Raw genomic sequence first — 21,344 nt, 5'->3', positions numbered from 1 at the left:
GGGCAGGAGGCTACATACATTGCGCATGCCATGAACCGTCGAACCGTGTGACGCACACACGCTCCGAACCGAGACAAGCGAACCGAACGGTTCGGATTTTTTTCATGAACCGTGCCACCCCTACATGTAATATGTATGTAATAAAAACTTCCTAGAAGCAGTAAAGTCCTATATTGACAAACACACTGATAGAAATAAAATGTTTAGTAACCAAAGCTTTTTGTTTGACAGAAGCGCTTTGCTGAGCACTTTTTCCTCTGTCATGCTCTTGTCAATTTTTGCCCCATTTCACACTCTTCCCTCTGCTCATACTTGACCTAGCAAGCAGACGTGGTCCGTTTACTGCTCAACAGAAGTTGTGTTTGTGCTTTTTGTTGCATAACCGTCGTTGCAATTTTCTTAAAGGGCACATAATATCAGAATTCACTTTTTATAAAGTGTTAGGGCGCTTTCACACGTGCACTCTTTAGATCGGACCAAATGATGTGTCGGTCCGAGTACAGTTCGTTTGGGTTAGTGTGAACACGACAGCCGCACTCTGGTGCGCACTAAACGTCCGCTCCGAGACCGCTCTAAACAGGTGGTCTCAGAGTGGCTGTTGCCGAACTCTGGTGCGACCCATCTGTGGTGTGACCGCTGCTCGACCTCGGGCCGAACCAAATACAGGAAGTTCTCCACATGTTTGAGCCACTGGGCTTTCATCGTGACATGAGCCGGGTGTTATATTTTGGGTTAAAGACAAACAAGGCAATCTTGGTCCATTGCATAGATTCGCTGTCTCCTGGCGGTGTGAACTGATGATTTTATAAATGCAAAGCTCTCTTCCACACACACAAATAGTGATGGCTCGGTGAGAAGGGCTTTTAATAGAACAGTTGCGCAATTTTGCGTTACAGCAAAGAAACTTTGTAAAGATGTGCATCGTTTATCTCCATATTTTGCTAGATTCGGTACTTCCTGTCAGGCTGGTTGTCTTGGAAACGTGGGGGTGGTCATAGGGGTAAGAGCTGTCAGAGACCAATGACAGCGCTGAATGTTGTCACGTGGTGTACAGTGCGGCGTTTCGAGTACGGTAAAAACAACATATGTGAACACGAACCGCACTGACTAAAAAAATGATACAATGTATCATTCTGAGGCCGCACCAACATGTGTCCACAGTATGTGTTTTAAAATAAAATAAATAAAACGCTCTATTGCATAAACACAGCCCTGAGTGACAGCACAGACTCCATCATTACTGTATCTTTGCTCTAGCAGCTGGAGTTTTACAATGATCTCTGCCAAAGTAGCAGTATTTTATAATATCTTAACACGCTTGAGCTGCACATCAGTAGAGCGTTTGCAGCTCATGGCCTTTGTGCTTGTACACAAGACTTTGATATGTTTAATTTGCTCTTTCTGGTCTGTGTAGTGCAGACAGATAAAAGCCCATTGAGCGTTGAGAGATAAAAGATGAGGCTTTACTCAGTGATTAACAGCTCAACACAACTTTATTCCCTTACACGCCATACAATATAAGCAATCAAGAGCAATGAATGGAGTATTTGCATTTTGTGCAGGAATAGAAGATCGGATTAATATCAGTTTAGCCAAGAAGACTCATTTGTGTTTGTTGGAACAAATAAGATACACTCTTACAACAAATGGGTTAAAAACAACACATTAGTGTTACTACAACATCTCTGTGTTATTATTGAAACAACACATTTTGTGTTACTTTAACACAAAATGACACATAATGTGTTAATATCTTAATGCACAAAGATGTCTAAAACATTAACACATTCTTTCTAAGAGTGTACCTTTCCAAATAAAGAGTTGGAATGTTAAAAAATATTCATTGAAAAAGAGTAACTAAACCCTTAACCTACTTTTTTTAGTTAATGATCTGTAAGAATGATGCTTTATTAGTGCTGTTCATTGATTTTAGTAAGTTTTTTGACATTTGGATATAAAGTAGTGATGCACCGATGTGAAAATTTTGGCCGATGCCGATAACCGATATGACCCTTGTCTGTTATGGCCGATACCGATATTTGCCGATGCCGATATCTCTGTATAAAAACACATTTTAATGATAATCAAATAAAGAGCTATTTTCCAAAAAAAAAAAATGTTCTTTTGTAATTTATTCCCAGAAATGACTGATTGGGCACCTTTACCCATGTGCAAAATGTCATCAATTAGCTGATTGATATGTAAGCTTATTCTTTGTAAGCTTCGGGATGCTTATTTTTTAAGTGGGTGATCAAATTGGTTGTGTTGAACAATTTGTCCCGAACTCCCCCTCGTATCACCCGGCCCTCACTCTCATTGCACACAGCAGCAGGGGTGTCCGGACTTTTTTGTGTGGTGATCTACTTTTAAAATGATAAAGCCGACAAGATCTACATGCTAAAAAACACTTTAAATGCGTGGACTATACTGCATCTCTACATTAGATTTAGGGCTGTCACCATTACTCTATTTTTTTGAGAAGTTGAAAAAAATCCTGGAGTTCATGTACTGTATAAAATAGCAGAGACACGGTTTAGTAAAACAAACTAGAAAGAAAATGACAATAGTATCAGAAGCATATAAATCAGCACAATGCTGCAGCTCTCTCTCTCTCTCTCTCTCTTCCTCCCTCGTTCGCTCGGGCGCGCGTACACACACCGGGCGCGTGCATCAGCTGCATGAAGGAAAGAATGCGATTGCATCCTGGTAAATTTCGGAAGTTTACACTGCAGCGGGCAGGCATAAGATTTATAAAAACACATTTGAGAAGAAAAGCACAGCAACTCAAAAAGACTTTGTGTTTCACAATTACTCTAAGACAGTGGTGTCCAGACTTTTAGCCGACAAGTTCTACATGCTAAAAACACTTTAAATGCGTGGACTATACTGCATATATCTCTACATTGGATTTAGGGCTGTCCACCATCAGAGCATGTGAGTGAAGCAGAGCGGTGTGACGCTCCGCTAAATATTCCGTTCTACTGTTAAAGCGCTCCACTCAGTCGCTCACCGCCCAAGCAAGCGCTCCGTTAACTTTCCGCTCACGCTCGCAAATAAACCAATTCCCGCTCAGATCCCGCTCCGATATAATTTTTTTAAGTAAGCCAAATTGTTTTCTTGGATAATTGCATTTAATTAAAGTATTAGCTGATAAATCGCAGTTATGTACAGTTGTGTGTTGGCTATTATAGTTTAACTGATACGGAGCTCCGGATATAATTAAAATTAACAAATTGTTTCCACGACATTCATATGTTTTACTAATTTAAGTAATAATAAATGTAATAAGTAATTACGAAATATTATAATAATTCGTTCCCCTTATGAGAACAAACTATTCTGTTATATAAATATATTATTTGAAAAAACTAAAATAAATTGAAGAACAATTTCTTAACAAGAAGGTTTTTAAAGTGCAAATTTACAGTGCATCAGTAAATACAGAACACAGCTGTGTCTTAAAGAAATTAAAATTAGACAGTATTTATGAACCTGTAAATGTACAAAACGAATGCAATACAGAAGGCCATGAGTTTTTATTTATGGCATTTTCAATAGTATATTGGTAGATAAATTAACGTGTATCTATATAGTATGAAAACGAATAAATCATTATTTTGGCTAAATTCATCTGGATATATCATTTTAGTCAGACTGATTTGTCATCATTTCAGAAGCTTAAATGCTATCTAAAACAACTTACATTTTATCCCGAGTGTTACTTGGTCAAAAATATTTTGAAATATAGCCGCGAGAGCAAATTATAGCACAAAAATGTTTAGCTCACACGGACCGAATGAAAAGCCGTTAATTAAGCGAACTCTCTGTAAAATAGAGGACGTGCTGAATCAGTCGAGTCGGCAGATTCTCATCAATGTTTATAATGTTCCACGCATGCTGTTGATGAAAAAAATAATATCTAAATGTCCAGGGAAGAGTCCAGTGTTCAGTCAGTTAATATTAAATGCGTTTTTGGCTGAAGCTTTCTCATCCACGGAGCGGAGAACTATAAAGATTCTTATTTTAAATGGTTTTAATGCTGGTAAGCAATCAGTTAGCCTATATTATGGCGCTTTGTATTTGTGTTGATCAGTTAGATTAAAGTAGCTATTCTCGAACTAGCAAATTACCAAAGGGCATTCTGGGATGAGCGAGCGGTGCTGAGGGTATTGAGCGAGCAGAGCGGAAATTTCGGAAATGCGCTCTGATGGAAATATTACCGCACCGCTCACATGCTCTGGCGGGCAGGCATAAGATTTATAAAAACACATTTGAGAAGAAAGGCACAGCAACTCAAGACTTAAGTTACGTGTGTCACAATTACTCTTGGAGGCATTGAGCAGCATAAGGATACACAGTTAATTTATGTGCAATCTACCGGCATTGCCTTTGCGATCGCGATCGACGTATTGGACACCCCTGTCACACAGCATAGCGAGGATCTTCTTCAGACACTTTGAAGAACGACCAGGCAAACGACAGAACCTGCTTCAGCACATATGTAACTTATGCCCTTGTGCAAAAACAAACGTACTCGCCCCCACACTCACGTCTCCTACACACACACGTCAAATACACAGGTATGATTATCGGCCTGTTCACATCGGCCCTATTTTGACATCGGACCGATGCCGATGTGTAAAAAAATGACCATATCGGCCGATATTATATCGGCGGCCGATATATCGTGCACCACTAATATAAAGTGTTTCAATACTACAATATATGGTGTAAAAACTAGGGATGGGCATTTTCCAGTAATTTACTATTCGAATATTTAAGCTCATAAAGAACGAATATTCGAATATTCGTTTATTTAAATTATGTTAATTAAGACATGCGTCTTTTGTATTTTTCATTTTGTCATAATTTCACAGAAGGCTTATAATTAGGAAATATCCACAACAAGCTAAACTTATATTCTGTATGTATATGTATGTATGTATTTTTAAGTTGAAAACATTGTAAATTGTATATATATATTTTAAATTCTTCTTAAAAAATATCCTACAGAAAAAAAGGCGTTAAAACCCCATGCGGAGCGAAGTCTGAGTCAGTCAAACCCTTAGTTTCAAGTCGGTCGTTAGTATGAATTCATTACTGTTGGATCTTACATACATTATATTATACCAAATATTATACATTAACCCCAAATCTAAGCGAAGTTTGAGGACTTGCGAAGTTTAAAGTTTGAGGACTTGACCAAGTAGGCTATCATCATTTAAACCCTTAAACAGACTCCAAATAAGAGCCCGGAGCAAACGAAAAAACGCATCTACATAACCGACTGCTCAGTCAACATATAAATATCTTCTCAGTTTAGTTTGACATGTATTTGTGAATAAAGAAACCATCTTTACCCTACCTGCTTCGGTGAAAGCCCGTTCTTCTGACTAGATACAATAATGCCGGTGCTGCGGAGAACTCTTTCTCGTGTTGCACGTGATGATGGTTATCGGATAAAAACAACAGACGGATTGAACAAGATTGAATATCTGTATTTAACATTATTTTACAAATAACGTGAGCTGGCTCGATAGATTATTGTTGACTGTGCAAAGTTACTAACGTTAGCTTAATTTAACAAGATTTCACAAAGACGGAGCTTTGCTTTAGTTTTAAACAGCCATGTGCAGTTATCCGGTTCATTTTTGAAAGAGCACCGCATATTATAAATGTTCTCCGTTTCATTTCGTTCTCCGTGTCTGTCTCGTTATTAACTAAATAAAGTAGACTTTATAACAGAAAGCTCATGATGTGTTGATGCGGGCGGCGGAGAAGCACGTTTAATAACACGTGAGCCCTCACTGAGCCGGTTGCCAAATATGGCGCGGCGCGGCCAAACCCGGAGATAAAAGAAAAAAAACTTAAATTCGTCTGCAATCTGCATTGCCAAACAATCAGAAATATATACGAATTAATGTTCATGTATATCTTACATTTAAGTCTGTAAAAGACAGTATAGATGAAGTGAAAAAGCATTAAATAAGTTGTAACCCTTTGGTGGCACATTAAAAACAAACAAACATTCGAATAGCATTTTTTAAATTCGAATTATTATTGCCGATCGAATATTCGAATATCCGTGCCCATCCCTAGTAAAAACGTCTGAGTGCTGCCCTCTTCAGGTTGAACGGTGGCTACTGCAGTTGAATTTTCCTATTGGATGTTGGGTCCAAAAAGTAACTCGTGATGTAAGCAGGTTCAAGCTCACCACGGCCTTGTTACGATCTCACCAAATGCTTTGTACGAGCGTAGTTCGTCCCCTCTATCTCCGTTGGGATCTGCCCACTTTTCTTGCATTTTTCAAATATTGCCAGTGGGTGGAGTCAGGCTCTGAACAGGGGTTTAGTTACGCTTTAAATAATGTGAAATAAATACAATTCATTCTGAAAATGTAACTTGTAATGTTGAGAAAATTGGCAAAATTATTAGGAAAATTAATAAACATGTTTGGTTGTTCGGTATTGGCTTTTCCTTTCTGTGCACCCTTTATGAAAGGAGAAGCGGTGACGTTACACACACGCTTGCTGTCAGAAACACACTCTCATGTTGACTGTTGTTGTGTGATGGGCTGTTAGATTTGTCAATATGGAGTAAAAGTGTCTGGTGCTTACTGTATCATCATTGTCGATTCAGTTTGATTTTGTTGTATCTCCTAGCCCTGATGTGATAACTTTAACCCTAACTAACTGCCATGGCAAGAACTTCAGATGGCATTTGTGTTGTAATATGTGGTCTTTGATTTTAGTGAGAGAAAATCAATTTGCTCTTTTCTCTCTCTCAGTGCTTTCTTTACAAGGCCTATTCCTCTTTATCCACCCTTTTGCATCTCAGCGGGGTTTGTGAACCAATTGAAATCTAATTTGCGGTGAGCATCAGTGAATAATTGATGCGCTGTTGAGCTTTTGTACATGACTGTTGAAGCGCGTCAACGACCAAAAACACTTGTGTGGTCGCAGATGTGGATGTGATTTCATTTGGACCCTCAGTGTTGTGTTGGAGACACTCATTGAGTTTTCAATCAAGCTGAATTGGATGAAACATCGGGTTCATTAATAGCATTCATCTCTGTTTGGTGACCTTAGAAACTTAAATACACACTGTAAAAAGTCATTCTGCAGGCTTGTAGATTTGATGAAATTGAATATGTAAACTTTATTTAATAAAATTAATTTCATGTAGTTTGGTATTTTTTTGTGTAAAAATTCTTTAAAAATGACTGGAATAAAAACAACTTATTGTTTTTGTGAAGGATTTAGCTATTCTTATTGTGTATCTGCGCATGTAGCGAATACTGAATAAATCCAACGTAATATTAATCAGCTGTTTTAAATTAAAAACCATTCCGGGTTGATATGCAGGTCGTGAGCGCTGAGCAGACGGATTTAGGAAATATTTTTGTTATTGTGTCAAAATTCAAAGTTTTGAAAGCATTTCAGTCGAGAATGTATGTTTTTTAAACAAGAATCTGCAGTAGGTTCATAAAGATATCGCCTATTTAAACATTTCCTTCGAGTTTTGTGGCGATGGGAGCTCCAGATAATCAGCGAGCGCTCCGCACTTATATATACAGGACAACGCCGCCTCACCTCGGCCAGTCTCTCTGAAAATCTCAGCTGGCTGTGATGTCAACGTAGTGTTTAAACTGTGGATAAAATTCATTTCGGGTAAATTTAACTGGCAATCTTTGGTCTTATAAGTATATAAGCAGTGTTTCTTTGTATAATTTGTTTGTAATTTGTAAATATTAATTAAAATAAGGATTAATATGAACTGGACGTAACTTCAGCTTTAGGACCCAGGAGGTCGCATATCTAGGATGCATTCGTCGATTCGCATGCTGCGATTGGTGGTCCAGATGCAACTCATTTTGAGTGACAGAAAAACTGACCAATCATACTGTTCCTCTGAATAGGTGGGTTCTCTTATCACTAACTCTCATAGATATGTATCATGTATGTATTATGACAAATTCTGCTCGCTCGCTCACTTGGTTCGTGTTATAAAAATAAATGTGACTTTACTGCGGTCTTTTTCGGTTTATTTAGTTTTGTGTTAACTATATCCACAAAGTATTCGAATAAATTGGTAATATAAAACTATTCTCCGCTGTAAATTAATTGTGTGCTCAACTGCGACGCCCTGTGTTGAATTTTCCCGCGGAAAACATGAACCATTGCTGACTGAATTGGTTGACAAAGGCGTCTTACTGGAGTACAGTATCATTACTAAGAGGAAATATAACATTATTCATTTAATTCCACAAAAGGTGAGTAAGAAATTAAATGTATAAGTTGTCTTTTTAAAATGTTTAAGCTTTCTACAAATTGAACATTTATTATTATTATTAATTTCGCGACCTATTATCTAAATTGTGTGTTCATGAAGGCCTGAGGCAACGTGAAACATTGCTGAGGGAGAACTTTATTCACAACAAAAGGTGAGGAATATTATTAAATAAATATATTGTACATATTATATTGTGTATATAGTGTATGTGTGTGTATATACACATGTGAGTTACTTGGTTAACAAATAAATATGTGACTATCCTATTGTGTGACAGAAAAAAATGTAGGGAAAAGATTTGCCCTAATTATAAATATAGATTATATATCTTTTCAAACATTTTTTTTATATTATTTGTAATTCCAATGAGAATTTATTATCAGTTTTGGATATTACTGCACATTTCAAACACACCTAATAAGCCACAAACTCAGATGAACTCCATTGCACATATCTTCCAGTTTTCTTTAAAACATTTTAATATACAAGTTTAATGTGTGGATTATTTCAATATTCAAGCTGTATACATTTATAAAGGTTTTAAGACATATTTGCTTTTTAATGTTGCAGGATAAAGATGAAGAGGACTTGAGCAGTTTGTGATGGCTGTAATTGTAAAGAATGGATCTTGTAGGAGTGGCAGCCCAAAGGATGCTGGGATTGTTATCGAGGCCTTAAAGGTGTTCCCATGACAGGCTTTGTCCTCACTGGATTGGATCTATACATTGAATCTCCAGTATCCCAGGCATCTTTTCAGGTGTTTCAGAAACTTTTCTTGGAGCTGGATTCTTCAAAGTTTTTAAACTGATTACAGTACAGTAAGTCTAAACTGCTGTCTGATGTTCTGGGTGTGAATCAATGTAACAGAACACAAACATGGAACCTTTCGTCGGGAAATGTGGACAGTTTTCTTTAAAGACTGTAAAATACTTTTTGAAGTGTACACTGTTACAAATACACCATTAAAAATGAGATGCTTTCCTGTTCTTTTGACTGCAATAAAATAAGAATTGATTCATCTTTGTCTGTCATTCTGAAATCAGATATAATACTCATTACTAATAAAAATATTAATGGATGATGTTAAATTAAAATAGTATAATTGAATAGTATTTTTTGTATATTGCTAGGTCTTTGTCCTGTATACCCAATATTTTGTTTAAATTTAAATTAATTTCTAATTGCAAATTGCAGATTACCTTTTTGAATGGGTTACTATTAAGGAGTTTATGGAGTGATTCTAACTCAATTTTTATTTCTTGAATTTAATTAATGATATTGCTTGTAATCTGTTGCCACACTTTTATTGAGTAGATATGGCATAATATTTTTTATTGTATAGTGCTAGATCTTTGTCTAGTATACACAATATTTTAGTTTAAATTTTAATAAAATTTTTAATTGCAAATTGCAGTTTGGCTTTTTGAATATGTTAATATTAAGGAGTTTATAGAGTAAATCTAAATCAATTTTGATTTGTTGAATGTAATTAATGATATTGCTTGTAATCTGTTGCCACAATTTTATTGAGTAGATGGGGCATATTATTTTTTACAGTGCATGCAGATAAAGAAAGAACACACACACACACACACACACACACACACACACACACACACACACACACACACACACACACACACACACACACACACACACACACACACACACACACACACACACACACACACACACACACACACACACACACACACACACACACACACAAGTGATCTATGTGAATTGTGACAATAGTGAAGCCACCGCACCACCATATTGGTGCCGCCCAAACATTCAATTAAATGAATAGCCCGTTATCAGATTTTAATGATAAAACACTACTTTACCAGCCTGCCTGCAAATATCATAATGTATCATTACAACAGAATGCAGCAGACACACTCAAAATGTTTTCTATAAATCCCTTTTCTTGTCCGATTAAAACATAAACATTGCAAATAACATCTGAAGTAGCAATTAATTTATGTACACGCATACTAAAAATGAATCTTGTGTGACTGATACGCTGTAAAGCTGGTGAACTAAGATCATGATTTTGAAAGTAAGTCAGTGTCAGTGATGCCTCTGCTGGATGGTCATAGCAAGATGGCCGCTCGAACTCTGTCTGCGGTGGCTTCACGTTAAGTTAAGTTTTACGTTAAGTTTTCTATACGCAGATCAGTGACACACACATGCAAATACTCGCTGGTAATACAATGCCAAAAGACAGCTAGAGATTTAGTTATTTATTTTCCCAACCTGTTAGTTAATCTTAGCTATAGCTTTTGTACTTGGTTTATCAACTTGTTGAAGGATTGCCCTGATAACTGACATTAATGTGACATGCCTCTTTCATGTGAGTGGGTTTATTTAAAAAAAAGTCAGATTCTGTGTATGATGACAGATTTTTATTACAGATAAATTAATGCAAAAGAAGAGTATCTACTCTCAGTGCAGTTGGGCTCACAAATAGACATTGATAAGCACAAAGCTCATTTATATGCTAATTCTCCAAAGCAACGTGTTATGCATTAGCTGCTCTTCACTTCAGTAGACATGAAAATCCTTCATCGTTCTGAGCTCACAGGTTTAGTGCTGGAGCTCTGATTGTTGAGTCAATGTAGCTTTATTGTCATTTCAGATATATACAGCTGTGAAACTTAAGAGCAGCTTCATAAGACTACACAAGACACAGGACTACATGATTAAATGACAAAACTAAATAAATCAAGAAAAAGCATGAAATACATCAATATTATTAGAGCCCAAAATGAGTATGATATCAGTGCACTAAACAGTAAACTTGACTTATTATAAATAACTTTAAAACACAAACAGAACAAAATACATATAACTTGAATCATTCATTGAATTTAAATTGGCTTTAAGACTTAAACTTATGGAGTAATAGTTTATTGGCTTTACAGTAAATTTATGTACTTCACAAATTAGTTAGCAAATTTCTCCTGCTTGCGTCATTTTTCCCCTTGTGTTTTAGCAACTAGAAAAATGCGTCTCAGTACCAGGTGTAAAAATGTTGTGAAGACTTGTCTGCAAAACGATGAATCGGTCTGCCTCCCCTGCTGAAAAAAACAGCATCAAACCAGCATGGGAATTATGCTGGTCTATCCTTGCTGAAAAAAAAACAATAAAACATTACAGAAAATTCTAATGGTTTCCATTATAATACCAATAGGAACCATTAGCTTTTACCATAAAAAAACACTACACTGTAGTGTGTTTTGGGCCATATTCTATTAGAACCAATAAAGTTCCCAATAAAACCAATACAATTTCTGTAATGTGTCTATTGTTTTTTTTTTAGCAGGGATGCTGGCTTGATGCTGGTTTAACTGGTGGTCACCAGCATACCAGCACCAAAACACAACATATGCTGGTCTTGCTGGTATGACCAGCATGGGATGCTGGTGCTAATGCTGGTTTGGTGCTGGTGCAGCTGGTGTTCACTAGCAAACCAGAACCAAAACACAACCTATGCTGGTCTTGCTGGTATGCTGTTTTTTTCAGCAGGGTCAGGAAACGTGCTTACATCTGCAAACCATATAAGACTTAGATTTTACATAGAACAAAGCACAGTACCTTACTGTGTAGGTAGTAGTGGGGATGTGTGTTCATTTGAAGTAATCTACAGGTCTGAAAAACGAGTACTCGATTAATCAGATGCAGGGTATTTACAGGGGCGGGTCTACGTGTCATGATGAAAATTACAATTTTAAATTAAAAACACTTGACAAAAAGTGAATGTTGGAAAAACTATGACAGAAAAATAAACACATTTTTATCAGAAACCTCTTACAGGAATAGGGTTAGGGGAGGTAGTGGTGTACCGGATCGCATTTGATCCGTGATCCATACGTTCACGACCCATACGAGTTTAATATGCAGTTTTAAATAGTGAAAGGGGGACAAAAATAAATAAATATACCCACATGCCCATAGTTTTTGTGATAAATCGTCAATGTCACGTTCGAGTACTTGAATTCTCGTGCCCATTCCTAAATGGCAGATAAACAGCAGCATGCACGGTGAAGCTTTTATAAGTGCAGATGTGCAAGGATTGCAAATTTACGTACAAAGTTTTATTTAGTTTCTAAGTTCTTATGAAAACTACAGTATAATGATTAGCATAAAGGTCATGGGTGAGATATATTGGCATATTGTTTGTCTAAAGTTAACAGCATTTATGTTCACTACCAGTCGAAAGTTCTTTATTTATATATTTTTCCACATTACAGAATAAATAAACTCTTTTAAACTATGACACAAATGTAAAAATGTGAATGATGTTAGTGACTAAAAGCATCCAAAATAAATCAAAACTCTGTTATATTTAATCATCTGAAGTGCAGTCACACTTTGCCTGGAAATTGCAAATGTACTCATGTCATTTATTAAGATGCTTCTTGAAGTTTCAAAAGTATTTTTAAAGGTGTTCATAATTAATCCGGACTCTTATTGACTGCCTTTTCCTTCAATATTCAGTCATCAAGCTATTTGATGCACTCTACATAATATTAAGCCTTATATACAACATACATTTATTATACAATGTCCAAATATATGCACAAAATGCAAGTTATTTACTGGACAGAAGGTTTAACTCCCGTTGTAAATGTGCACAATAACAGTAGGTACGCGACTATCTTCGCTGCCGCAGCTGCCGTCTTGATCCCTTTTGACGCAACTTTGGATTGTGCCATATAAGTGAACGGCAAGGACTGGCGTATCATACGCACGCAAAATCAGAATTTGTCGTATCTGTTGCATGGTAATCACACTGCGTGTTATTTGTACGCATTTTGGTGAGAATGGGCTGACTAAACTACACGTGAACAAAATTTCAATGAATTTGAACGACGACCACAGGAGTTTTACCACCCACAAAATAGAAAACAATGGACAAAATAAAGTATTTCAAATAGCCAGTATTTTGTTATTCTTGAACCCATAAACATGGTGTCATTTTCTTTCTTTCTTTTAAATGAATTTTTAAGCTCTTTCTGTCTGAACAACTAGTTTTAGCATTTAACCATGTTGAAATTTTTACTCGCATACCTAATAGCAGTGTGCTTTTAAACACGTTCAGTTAAAGCACAAGCTTCATAACATTAAGCAGCTTTTACTATCATTTTAGCAATTAGCGATTAGCAGTGTCGTGTTGTCCTCTCAGTCAAGATTTAATGTTTATGCTTGTATGGCTCTCTGGTATCTCTTGACATTTGATGTTTAATATGAGATGATATGAGGGAACTTGTGATGGCGCTGTACATTTTGCACCTGACTGACTACATTTAATTCATATGACAGAGACGCGCATCTGTATCTAAAATAAAACAGACAGTAGATCAAGGGATTGACATTTGAACTTCTCATTACATTTACATGACGTATACATTAGGCATTAAGCAGATGCTTTCATACAGAGTTTTAAAAAGTGAGTAAAGAAAGTGTGAAGATTTGTCATTAAATGCATCTTATGAATTTGTGCGTACGCATGCGTAGGCCATGAGACCCTAACCAGCGGTTCATCACTGATATCTACACACTACTGTAACTCTGAATCTGCTGGCCGTTTGCGTTCACACCAACTTGGAGACATCTTGCTGTGCCAGATTATATTTTTCCCACTTCACCACTGCGGGTTGTGCATTGTTTATTACAACCGTCACAGTCCTATAAGCTAGTATTTCATTTAAGCCCGTATCTGTACATTCTTCACAAATTTCGATCAAACAGTAATGTCAACATATGTGAACTTATTCAGGTTTTGGTCTATAGATCTGTTATCTCGTTCTCAAGTTATTCACAACATCCCACTAAATCCGGGATTGAGTTCTTTCAGCTAGATGTGCTGGAGATGAAACTGGACAGATTATGATCCCAGTTATCATACTGTAGGAGGAGAATCATGATCTGCTCATTGTCAAAACACAATCATTACACAAGCATCTCCATGTTTATTTGCACACTAGATAGCAAAGATTCTCATAAGTGATTCTTATAAGTGACACGTTCAGCTGTTTTGGCTGACAGAAGAAGCCAGATAAGTGAAAAGGTAATTTATTATAGCAGTGTAGTGGTCTAGAGCTGTTTTTCTGTTTCTGGAGTTTAATTCAGAGCCGTCAGCTGTGTGGAGAATACTGATGTACTCCCATCTGTTCAACTGTGCTTCTCATCGATAAACTCAATCTCTTTAATGATGATGACGATGCACTTAGAGCTTATTGATCAGAGTTATATTTTACATTTTGACTGCTTTACTGTTTCTTTCAATTGTAGTCGAGGGTTTTTAAGCTTTTCACTTTCTTTATGAAACTTTGTCTTTGTTTTTGATAACACTTTAAGGTGTGAATGTAAATTTTTCTGATGTCAGTTTCAAGCCGTTTCATCATATGAGCTCTTTAAGAAATGTATGGTTATTACATAACGCGTTAAATAAATTTTACTGCCACTAATTTTATTAACATGCGATTAACGCAACGCGCCAGTTCAGTTTGACCCTTTTGGTCTAGCCTATAGTTGGATACATTGAGACGCAGCTTTAGACACTAAATGTGACTCTTGCTGTCTAAATGAGTCTGAGGTTTTGATAAAAATAAGTACATTATGCTCTCATCTCGCGATCCCAATGCTCTAAATGATCGTTAAAGGGGCAATGAATCTGTCGATTTTATTGTTTTATACTGTTGTCTGAGGTCTACTTATGATGTTCGCGTGGTTTTTACATTCAAAAACCTCAAAAACAATAAGTAATAAGCTATTTTGTAACATGGATTAGTGGCTCTCTGGAGAAATGGTTCGTTTGAAGGGTTGAAGACCTGGATGTAAACGCCCACTGCTATGATTGGACAGCTTCATTCCCCATCATTACATGTGGGCAAATGTTTTAAAAACATTAATGTGTAAAATAGAATAATATTGCATTAATTAAATTGAATATAATTGCTCAAGTGGAAGAGAACTTGACACATTAGTTTACATTTTTATACAGTTTTAATACTATATACACATTTCCTGTATTTTCTGGATGTATTCTATTAAAGAGACTGAGAAATAATTATATATGATCACTTTACAATAGCAAAAACAACAAATCTAATGCTAGCATGGTGATCTAAGACTTTTGCACAGTACTGTACATATACGATAAATCGGTCGGGCTCTAGTTCTGTCAAAAATGTAAACGTAGGCTGGTATAATATAGATTTGCATAAAGCAATCTATTCTATTTGAAAGCCCTACTACAAAAGTCGTTATATCAGAACTTTTATATTAATGCAATGTGTTTGCTATGTTGCAGTCGGGGTTACTGCTGGGCGATATTGACCAAACTTCATATATTGGTTAAAAAATTATGAATGACGAGATGTCAGTATTTACTTAAATGGGAAATGAATGTTTACTTGCAAGTAGGGGTGTGTGATATGACGGTATTTGATTGTGAACGATTAAAATGTCTCCACAATCCACTTTTTCAGAAATGTTATATCGTGATTCGACAGTGGGCGTGCTACATGAAGGAAAGCAAAGGGCCGGGTATACCTTTTTTCCGCGTCCGCGGAGCTTAAAATATACTGACTGCATCTACACACGGATGGTTGCGTTCAGACATATACACAATAAAAATTATTTCTTATTTAAATTATTACTCTACCAGGCCGTCAGTCAGGGCATCACTGATTTGCAACATTTACAGTACATTAAAACATTTAGGAAGAGTAAAGAAAAGTAGCCGATCCACCATTGCAAACAAAGTTTAGAACAAACATCAAGAAAACAAGAAGAGAAAATAATGTTTGTGCAAATGCTGTCTATATCATTTGTGTAATGGTTTGCAGTGGAGTGTCCTGTCTCAATATTTTCTCATGCATTTTCAGTTATTTTTCAGACACTTTATTAAACAGGCAATTAATCATCATAATCATCACAACTTATTAGGCAATTATCCAAATTTTTATTAATGACAGCCTTAGCTGGAAAAGAAATACTGGTATATTACCAAAAGTTGATTTAGCCAGCCCTTGTCAGGATAAGGAAAAATGAAATGTGATACAGGAAAAAGCATTTTATTCTTTTGATTATTACAGTTTTTCTCAAATGCTAAAACACATTTCACAAACGTTTACTCCATGTTCCCCAATGTCTAAACACACTACAGCAAAACAATTGAAATCACAATGCTCAATTTGTGAGAAGGTTCTTTGTTTCATAACTGTCAATGCACATTTTTAGAAACTTTACGTTAATGGCTGTTCTTAGATCTCTGCAGAGGATTTAGATTTGTAAGTTTCATATGAAGAGTATAAATCTAGAGTAAATTCTGCATGTACACTACTGTAACACAACTCAATGCAAAAACAGATTCTATTGCACACAACAGTACTCTTGAAAACATGATCAGGGTGTTGTTGTTGGCGGTCCAGGAGGATGTCTTTTAGCTCCTCTAAGAAGGTGAGGATACGTTGGGCTCCAAACCCATGGCCACACAAAGAGTAATTATCCACCCCCAACACCCCCCCACCCCCGTTGGCCACTAAAGAAAGAAACATGTGTTGTCAATTGACATGTTTTACAGGAACAACTGATTTGAAACCAATAGACTACTTTCACAGGCTTGTAAAATTGTATTGTGAAAAAGCAAGCAATAGAGTACAATACCTGTTGTGTTGTCTGAATGACCTGATAACGGTGGCCACGGTGAACCTACTCAAGTTTGGACGGACTCTTAGTCCTGCTTCTTCAGCCATTGTCATGCCATGGACCATGACATGGTCAATGACTGTTGCTCACATCTCATCCGTAATGATGGTGCGAGGTTGTCTTGCTCTCCCTCCTGGACCTTCTCCTCTCCCTTGTTGGCCTCCCCTGCTGAAAAAAACAGCATCAAACCAGCAATGGGAATGATGCTAGTCTTTGCTGGTTTGATGCTGGTTTAGCTGGTAGTCACCTGTATACCAGCACCAAAACACAACATATGCTGGTCTTGCTGGTATGACCAGCATGGGATGCTGGTGCTAATGCTGGTTTGGTGCTGGTGCTGGTTTAGCTGGTGCTGATGCTGGTTTGGTGCTGGTTTACACAACATATGCTGGTCTTGCTGGTATGCTGTTTTTTTTCAGCAGGGTCCTCCTCTTCCTCCTCTGATGTAAACTACTCTTACTCGTTGGCCTGCTCCTCTTCTTTAATGACCAGCTCTTCTCCCTCCTCTGACTCAAATTCCTCTTCCCCTGACTCTGCCTTCATCCATTGTGTTTGTTTGGAATAGTCAGCAAACTGTGCACTCTGAACTTGCTTTTATACATGTGGTCACAGCATTAGCAACAAGTGTCTAAAAGTTTGAGTCATTGTGTGTAATGAATGATGCCAGGTGTGTTCATTGTGTTCAAATATTGCTGACTGTGGCAAGCATTTTGCATCACACGAGCTTTCATTTGACAATATGAGCAAAGTTCTTTTGCAACTAGTGTTTTAGCAAAGAAAAACGTGTTAAGATTTATGAGAATGGAGGATTGTGTTTTGTGAATTGTGTCTTCATCTGAAATGTGTTTATGATATTGGAAAATGATGGCTAGATTTAGTAAATGTGTTTAGACAACTGGTCATTTGGTTTAGAGGATTGGCTTTTGTGTTTTAGCATTTGAGGAAAAACTGTAATAAATATGTTTGCTGAACATTGATGTTTTGGGTTTGGGGGGGGCAACATTTGCAGATGGTTGCCTATTAGAGTTTGGTGATTTTTCTCTTGTTGCATGTGTAACACACTTACTTATTTAATATTTAATAAGTCATTTTTATTTATATTTTAGTTTAATCTAGCAGTAATAGTGTAATGTATTAAATGCATATAAGCAGTATGATTATGTCTCAGATTAAGATGTTTTAATGAATTAATTGACATGTTATTTTAGTGGTCTAGATTTCATTGCCAGCAATATCTTAGTAATGAATTGGTTATAATTTCTGAGAGAATCAGATCTCCATTTACCCAAACAGACCAATATAAATAAATAACTATCTGCTGTGGAGGTTACATCTTTAATTTACTTTCTACATTTCCATGTTAATGAGTTTTTCAGTTCAGAGTCTAGATCTCTGATGATTGCGCGCACACACACACACATTCAGTATAATGTTTGATTTTATATTGTGATCTGATACTGAACAGAATCTCATTATTTGTTTTGTCTCATAACTTTTACTCATGAGCAGTAATCACGCATGAGCTGAACTTCTGACACTGTTAGTCTTCACTTACTGTATAATGCGCTGCTATTTCAGCTGGTTAGCAAAACAAAACATCCTGCAAACAGATGAATTACGCACAGATTAGTAGGAGAAACCTCATTTATAAACATCACACCAGACTCTTCTGTTATATTGAAAGCATATCAGCATTTAAAGCATGTTAGTCTGTTTAAGCTCTATGTCTATGTCCTGAGGCTTTGATTGTTTTCTTGTACTCTGGATTCATTTGAGCTTCTCATCAGTATTTCTTCAGATAAATGTGTTGTTTGGGGTTTAATAATTAACATGGTAACCCTGCAGGCATTAAAACAAGCCTTTTCTCTTAAACCATCTGAGTGAATCAATGAAGGTGTGAGACAAGAGATGAGTTTGTATTAAAAACATCATGTCATTTTTAACCTTGTGAGGAAATGTTTTCTTCCCCACGAGGAAACAGGCTTTCAAATCAAACTAAATGATGATTATTTGAAAATGTGAAATAGCAGAAAGTTTTCTATAGGTCTGTTAACAGTGGAAACTAGGGATGGGCACAAGTACTCGATTACTTGAGTACTCAAACGTGGCATCGATGATTGATCACGAAAACAATGATCATGTGGGTTTGTTTATTTATTTTTTTGTGGTTATGGCGGCTTTTGGATGTCTGGTTAGCATTACAAGCGCATTTGCTAGTAAAGACTGGGTGCGTGCTTGACGCTGTGCTTCACAAACCAGCATATGACATCACATCAATAAACATTACCATGCATGATTTAAAAAACAGATAAACTTTGCGCACCCGCGCCGCGAAACCCTGTTAAATTGTTTTCTGATATCTACACAGAAGGTTTGTGGCTTTATTAAGTGCAAAAATGATCCAGAGTCAGTTTTACATGTCCATTTACAACTCTAGGATTTGCCTTTAGAATGAAATGGTCTCTTATTACCTTATTTGAAAGGGTCATGAATAATAATGTTGAGCTCTGCTCTGATTGGCTGTTTCTTAGAGCGGCCCATTTCAGTAGCTCTGTGTGTGTGCAAACTAAGGTGACCACCTGGCAAAGGCTCTGTTGCAGGAGAGCAGATGTTATTTTGCGGGACACGAGTGAGGCTAGTATTAGTATTCTTTGTAAATAAATGTTCATTTTAAATTACTTTATCGATGTTAACCGTACTTCAAATCCAGAATAGACTATAAAAATGCTAATACAGGTGCTTTATTATATGGCACAGGTTCTATACCAACTTATTTTAAAAGCACAGACCTTTTCAATCTAAATATAACAACGGGAAAAAGAATCTAATCAGTTAAGCACATTTTTAAATAAACACATACATTTCCTCTTAAAGATTAAATGTGTTTTCTTACTGGATTCAGTGCATCTTGAATGAATATATTTTTTAATCTGATCTGGCAGCATTGATGAGGTTTTCTCATTGATTACGTGTCTGTAGAACGTCTAACATGTGATGTGTGGCTGTAGTTTACAGTTGGTATCTGTTTAGGTAGACGTCATGAGAGAAACCACGCTCTCCATGAATACACTGGTGACAGGGACTTTTTCATCTAATATACGGGCATATATTTTGGTATTGATGTATAATAAGCTGCTCTACTGCTAATGAAAATGAATACCTCCATGTTCTCCGCTGTAGTCTATTGTTCATACAGTAATATAACCTGGAATGGAGTAGTAGTTATGACATTATGTAATAAGAAATGACTTCATGTAACTTCAAAAACTCCAAAACTATATTTAAATCTGTCATGCTTTCTTGTCATTTGACCTCGTCTGGGAAACCGCTTATACTTCAGGTTAATCTTCCGATACTACTCTTCTAAAATTCAAACACTAGACAGGTGAGCACATACTGCTTGTTTTAGGGCATAGTGTGTATAGTATGACATTTTGGACAAAGCTTGTCTGTGACTAAATCTAATGTGATATGCATCCATATGTCTGCTCCCCTTCTGTTTCTCCCAGAAATCTTTGTCTCGCCAGGTGAATCATTGTTTCCTCTGTTTGTGTTTGACTTCATGTGGCACTGCGCAGGGCGATAAGCCTTTTTTTAAACTTTCTGTAAGCTTTGATGTACAGAGTAGGGCTGCAGTGATGCATCGACGTCATTATGTCGACTATGAAAATGAGTCAATGCACGTGCAATGCTTCAACACGTCACATTATTGCATGCTGAAAGGATAATTATTTTAATTTAGATGTTCATATTTAGATAATTAAATGTGTGAATGCATACTTGCGCCTAGTGTAACAACTTTACTGAGCATTTTGTGTTGCTGATGTAGAAGCTGAATTGCATGTAAATGTGTTAACACCAGAGATTTTATTTTTAATTTCAACAGCATGAATGTGACACAAAAACTCAAGCGCTGCATTCATTCAGTGTAGTGTTGTGTGTGTTTGGACTGAAAGCAGATGGTTGTAGTTGTGGTGGTCTGTCAGCCAGAAGAGATCACTGCTGGATGAGAATGAGACACACAGGCAGCCGGGGTAAACACCAGGCTGGACGAGGACAGAACCCGTGGGAAATCTACTACCCATGCATATTCCCTGCTGTTATGAGGGGAAATAAAAGACATCTTGCTGTTACAAGAACGTGATGGGCTCGTTTTTTTTCTGAGCACCTTCTGGATAGAAAGCTTCAGTCACTGAAACAAAAACACTTTTTTATTCTTAGAATTACACAGATTATCAGTTTATATTCAGACTGCAGGGTCATTAAGACTTAGAAACACTTACAGTAGGGGTGGGAATCTCTAGGCACCTCACGATTTGATTCGATTACAA

The 21,344-nt window shown here is 36.7% G+C and overlaps 1 long non-coding RNA gene and 1 pseudogene across 1 annotated transcript; both read left to right on the top strand.

Annotated features, from left to right (window-relative positions):
• LOC141363252 (limbic system-associated membrane protein-like) overlaps positions 1–21,344 on the top strand; it is a 160,537-nt pseudogene that overhangs the window by 10,106 nt on the left and 129,087 nt on the right.
• Positions 7,643–9,310, top strand: LOC141363205 (uncharacterized). The gene is made up of 2 exons (XR_012368701.1): positions 7,643–8,443; positions 8,863–9,310. It is a non-coding gene; the product is annotated as an uncharacterized lncRNA (long non-coding RNA).

This window comes from Misgurnus anguillicaudatus, unplaced genomic scaffold (genome assembly GCF_027580225.2).
Source record: "Misgurnus anguillicaudatus unplaced genomic scaffold, ASM2758022v2 HiC_scaffold_33, whole genome shotgun sequence".
Lineage (NCBI taxonomy): Eukaryota > Metazoa > Chordata > Actinopteri > Cypriniformes > Cobitidae > Misgurnus > Misgurnus anguillicaudatus.
The sequence above is the reverse complement of the archived record's forward strand: the minus strand, read 5'-3'. Positions and strand labels throughout refer to the sequence as shown.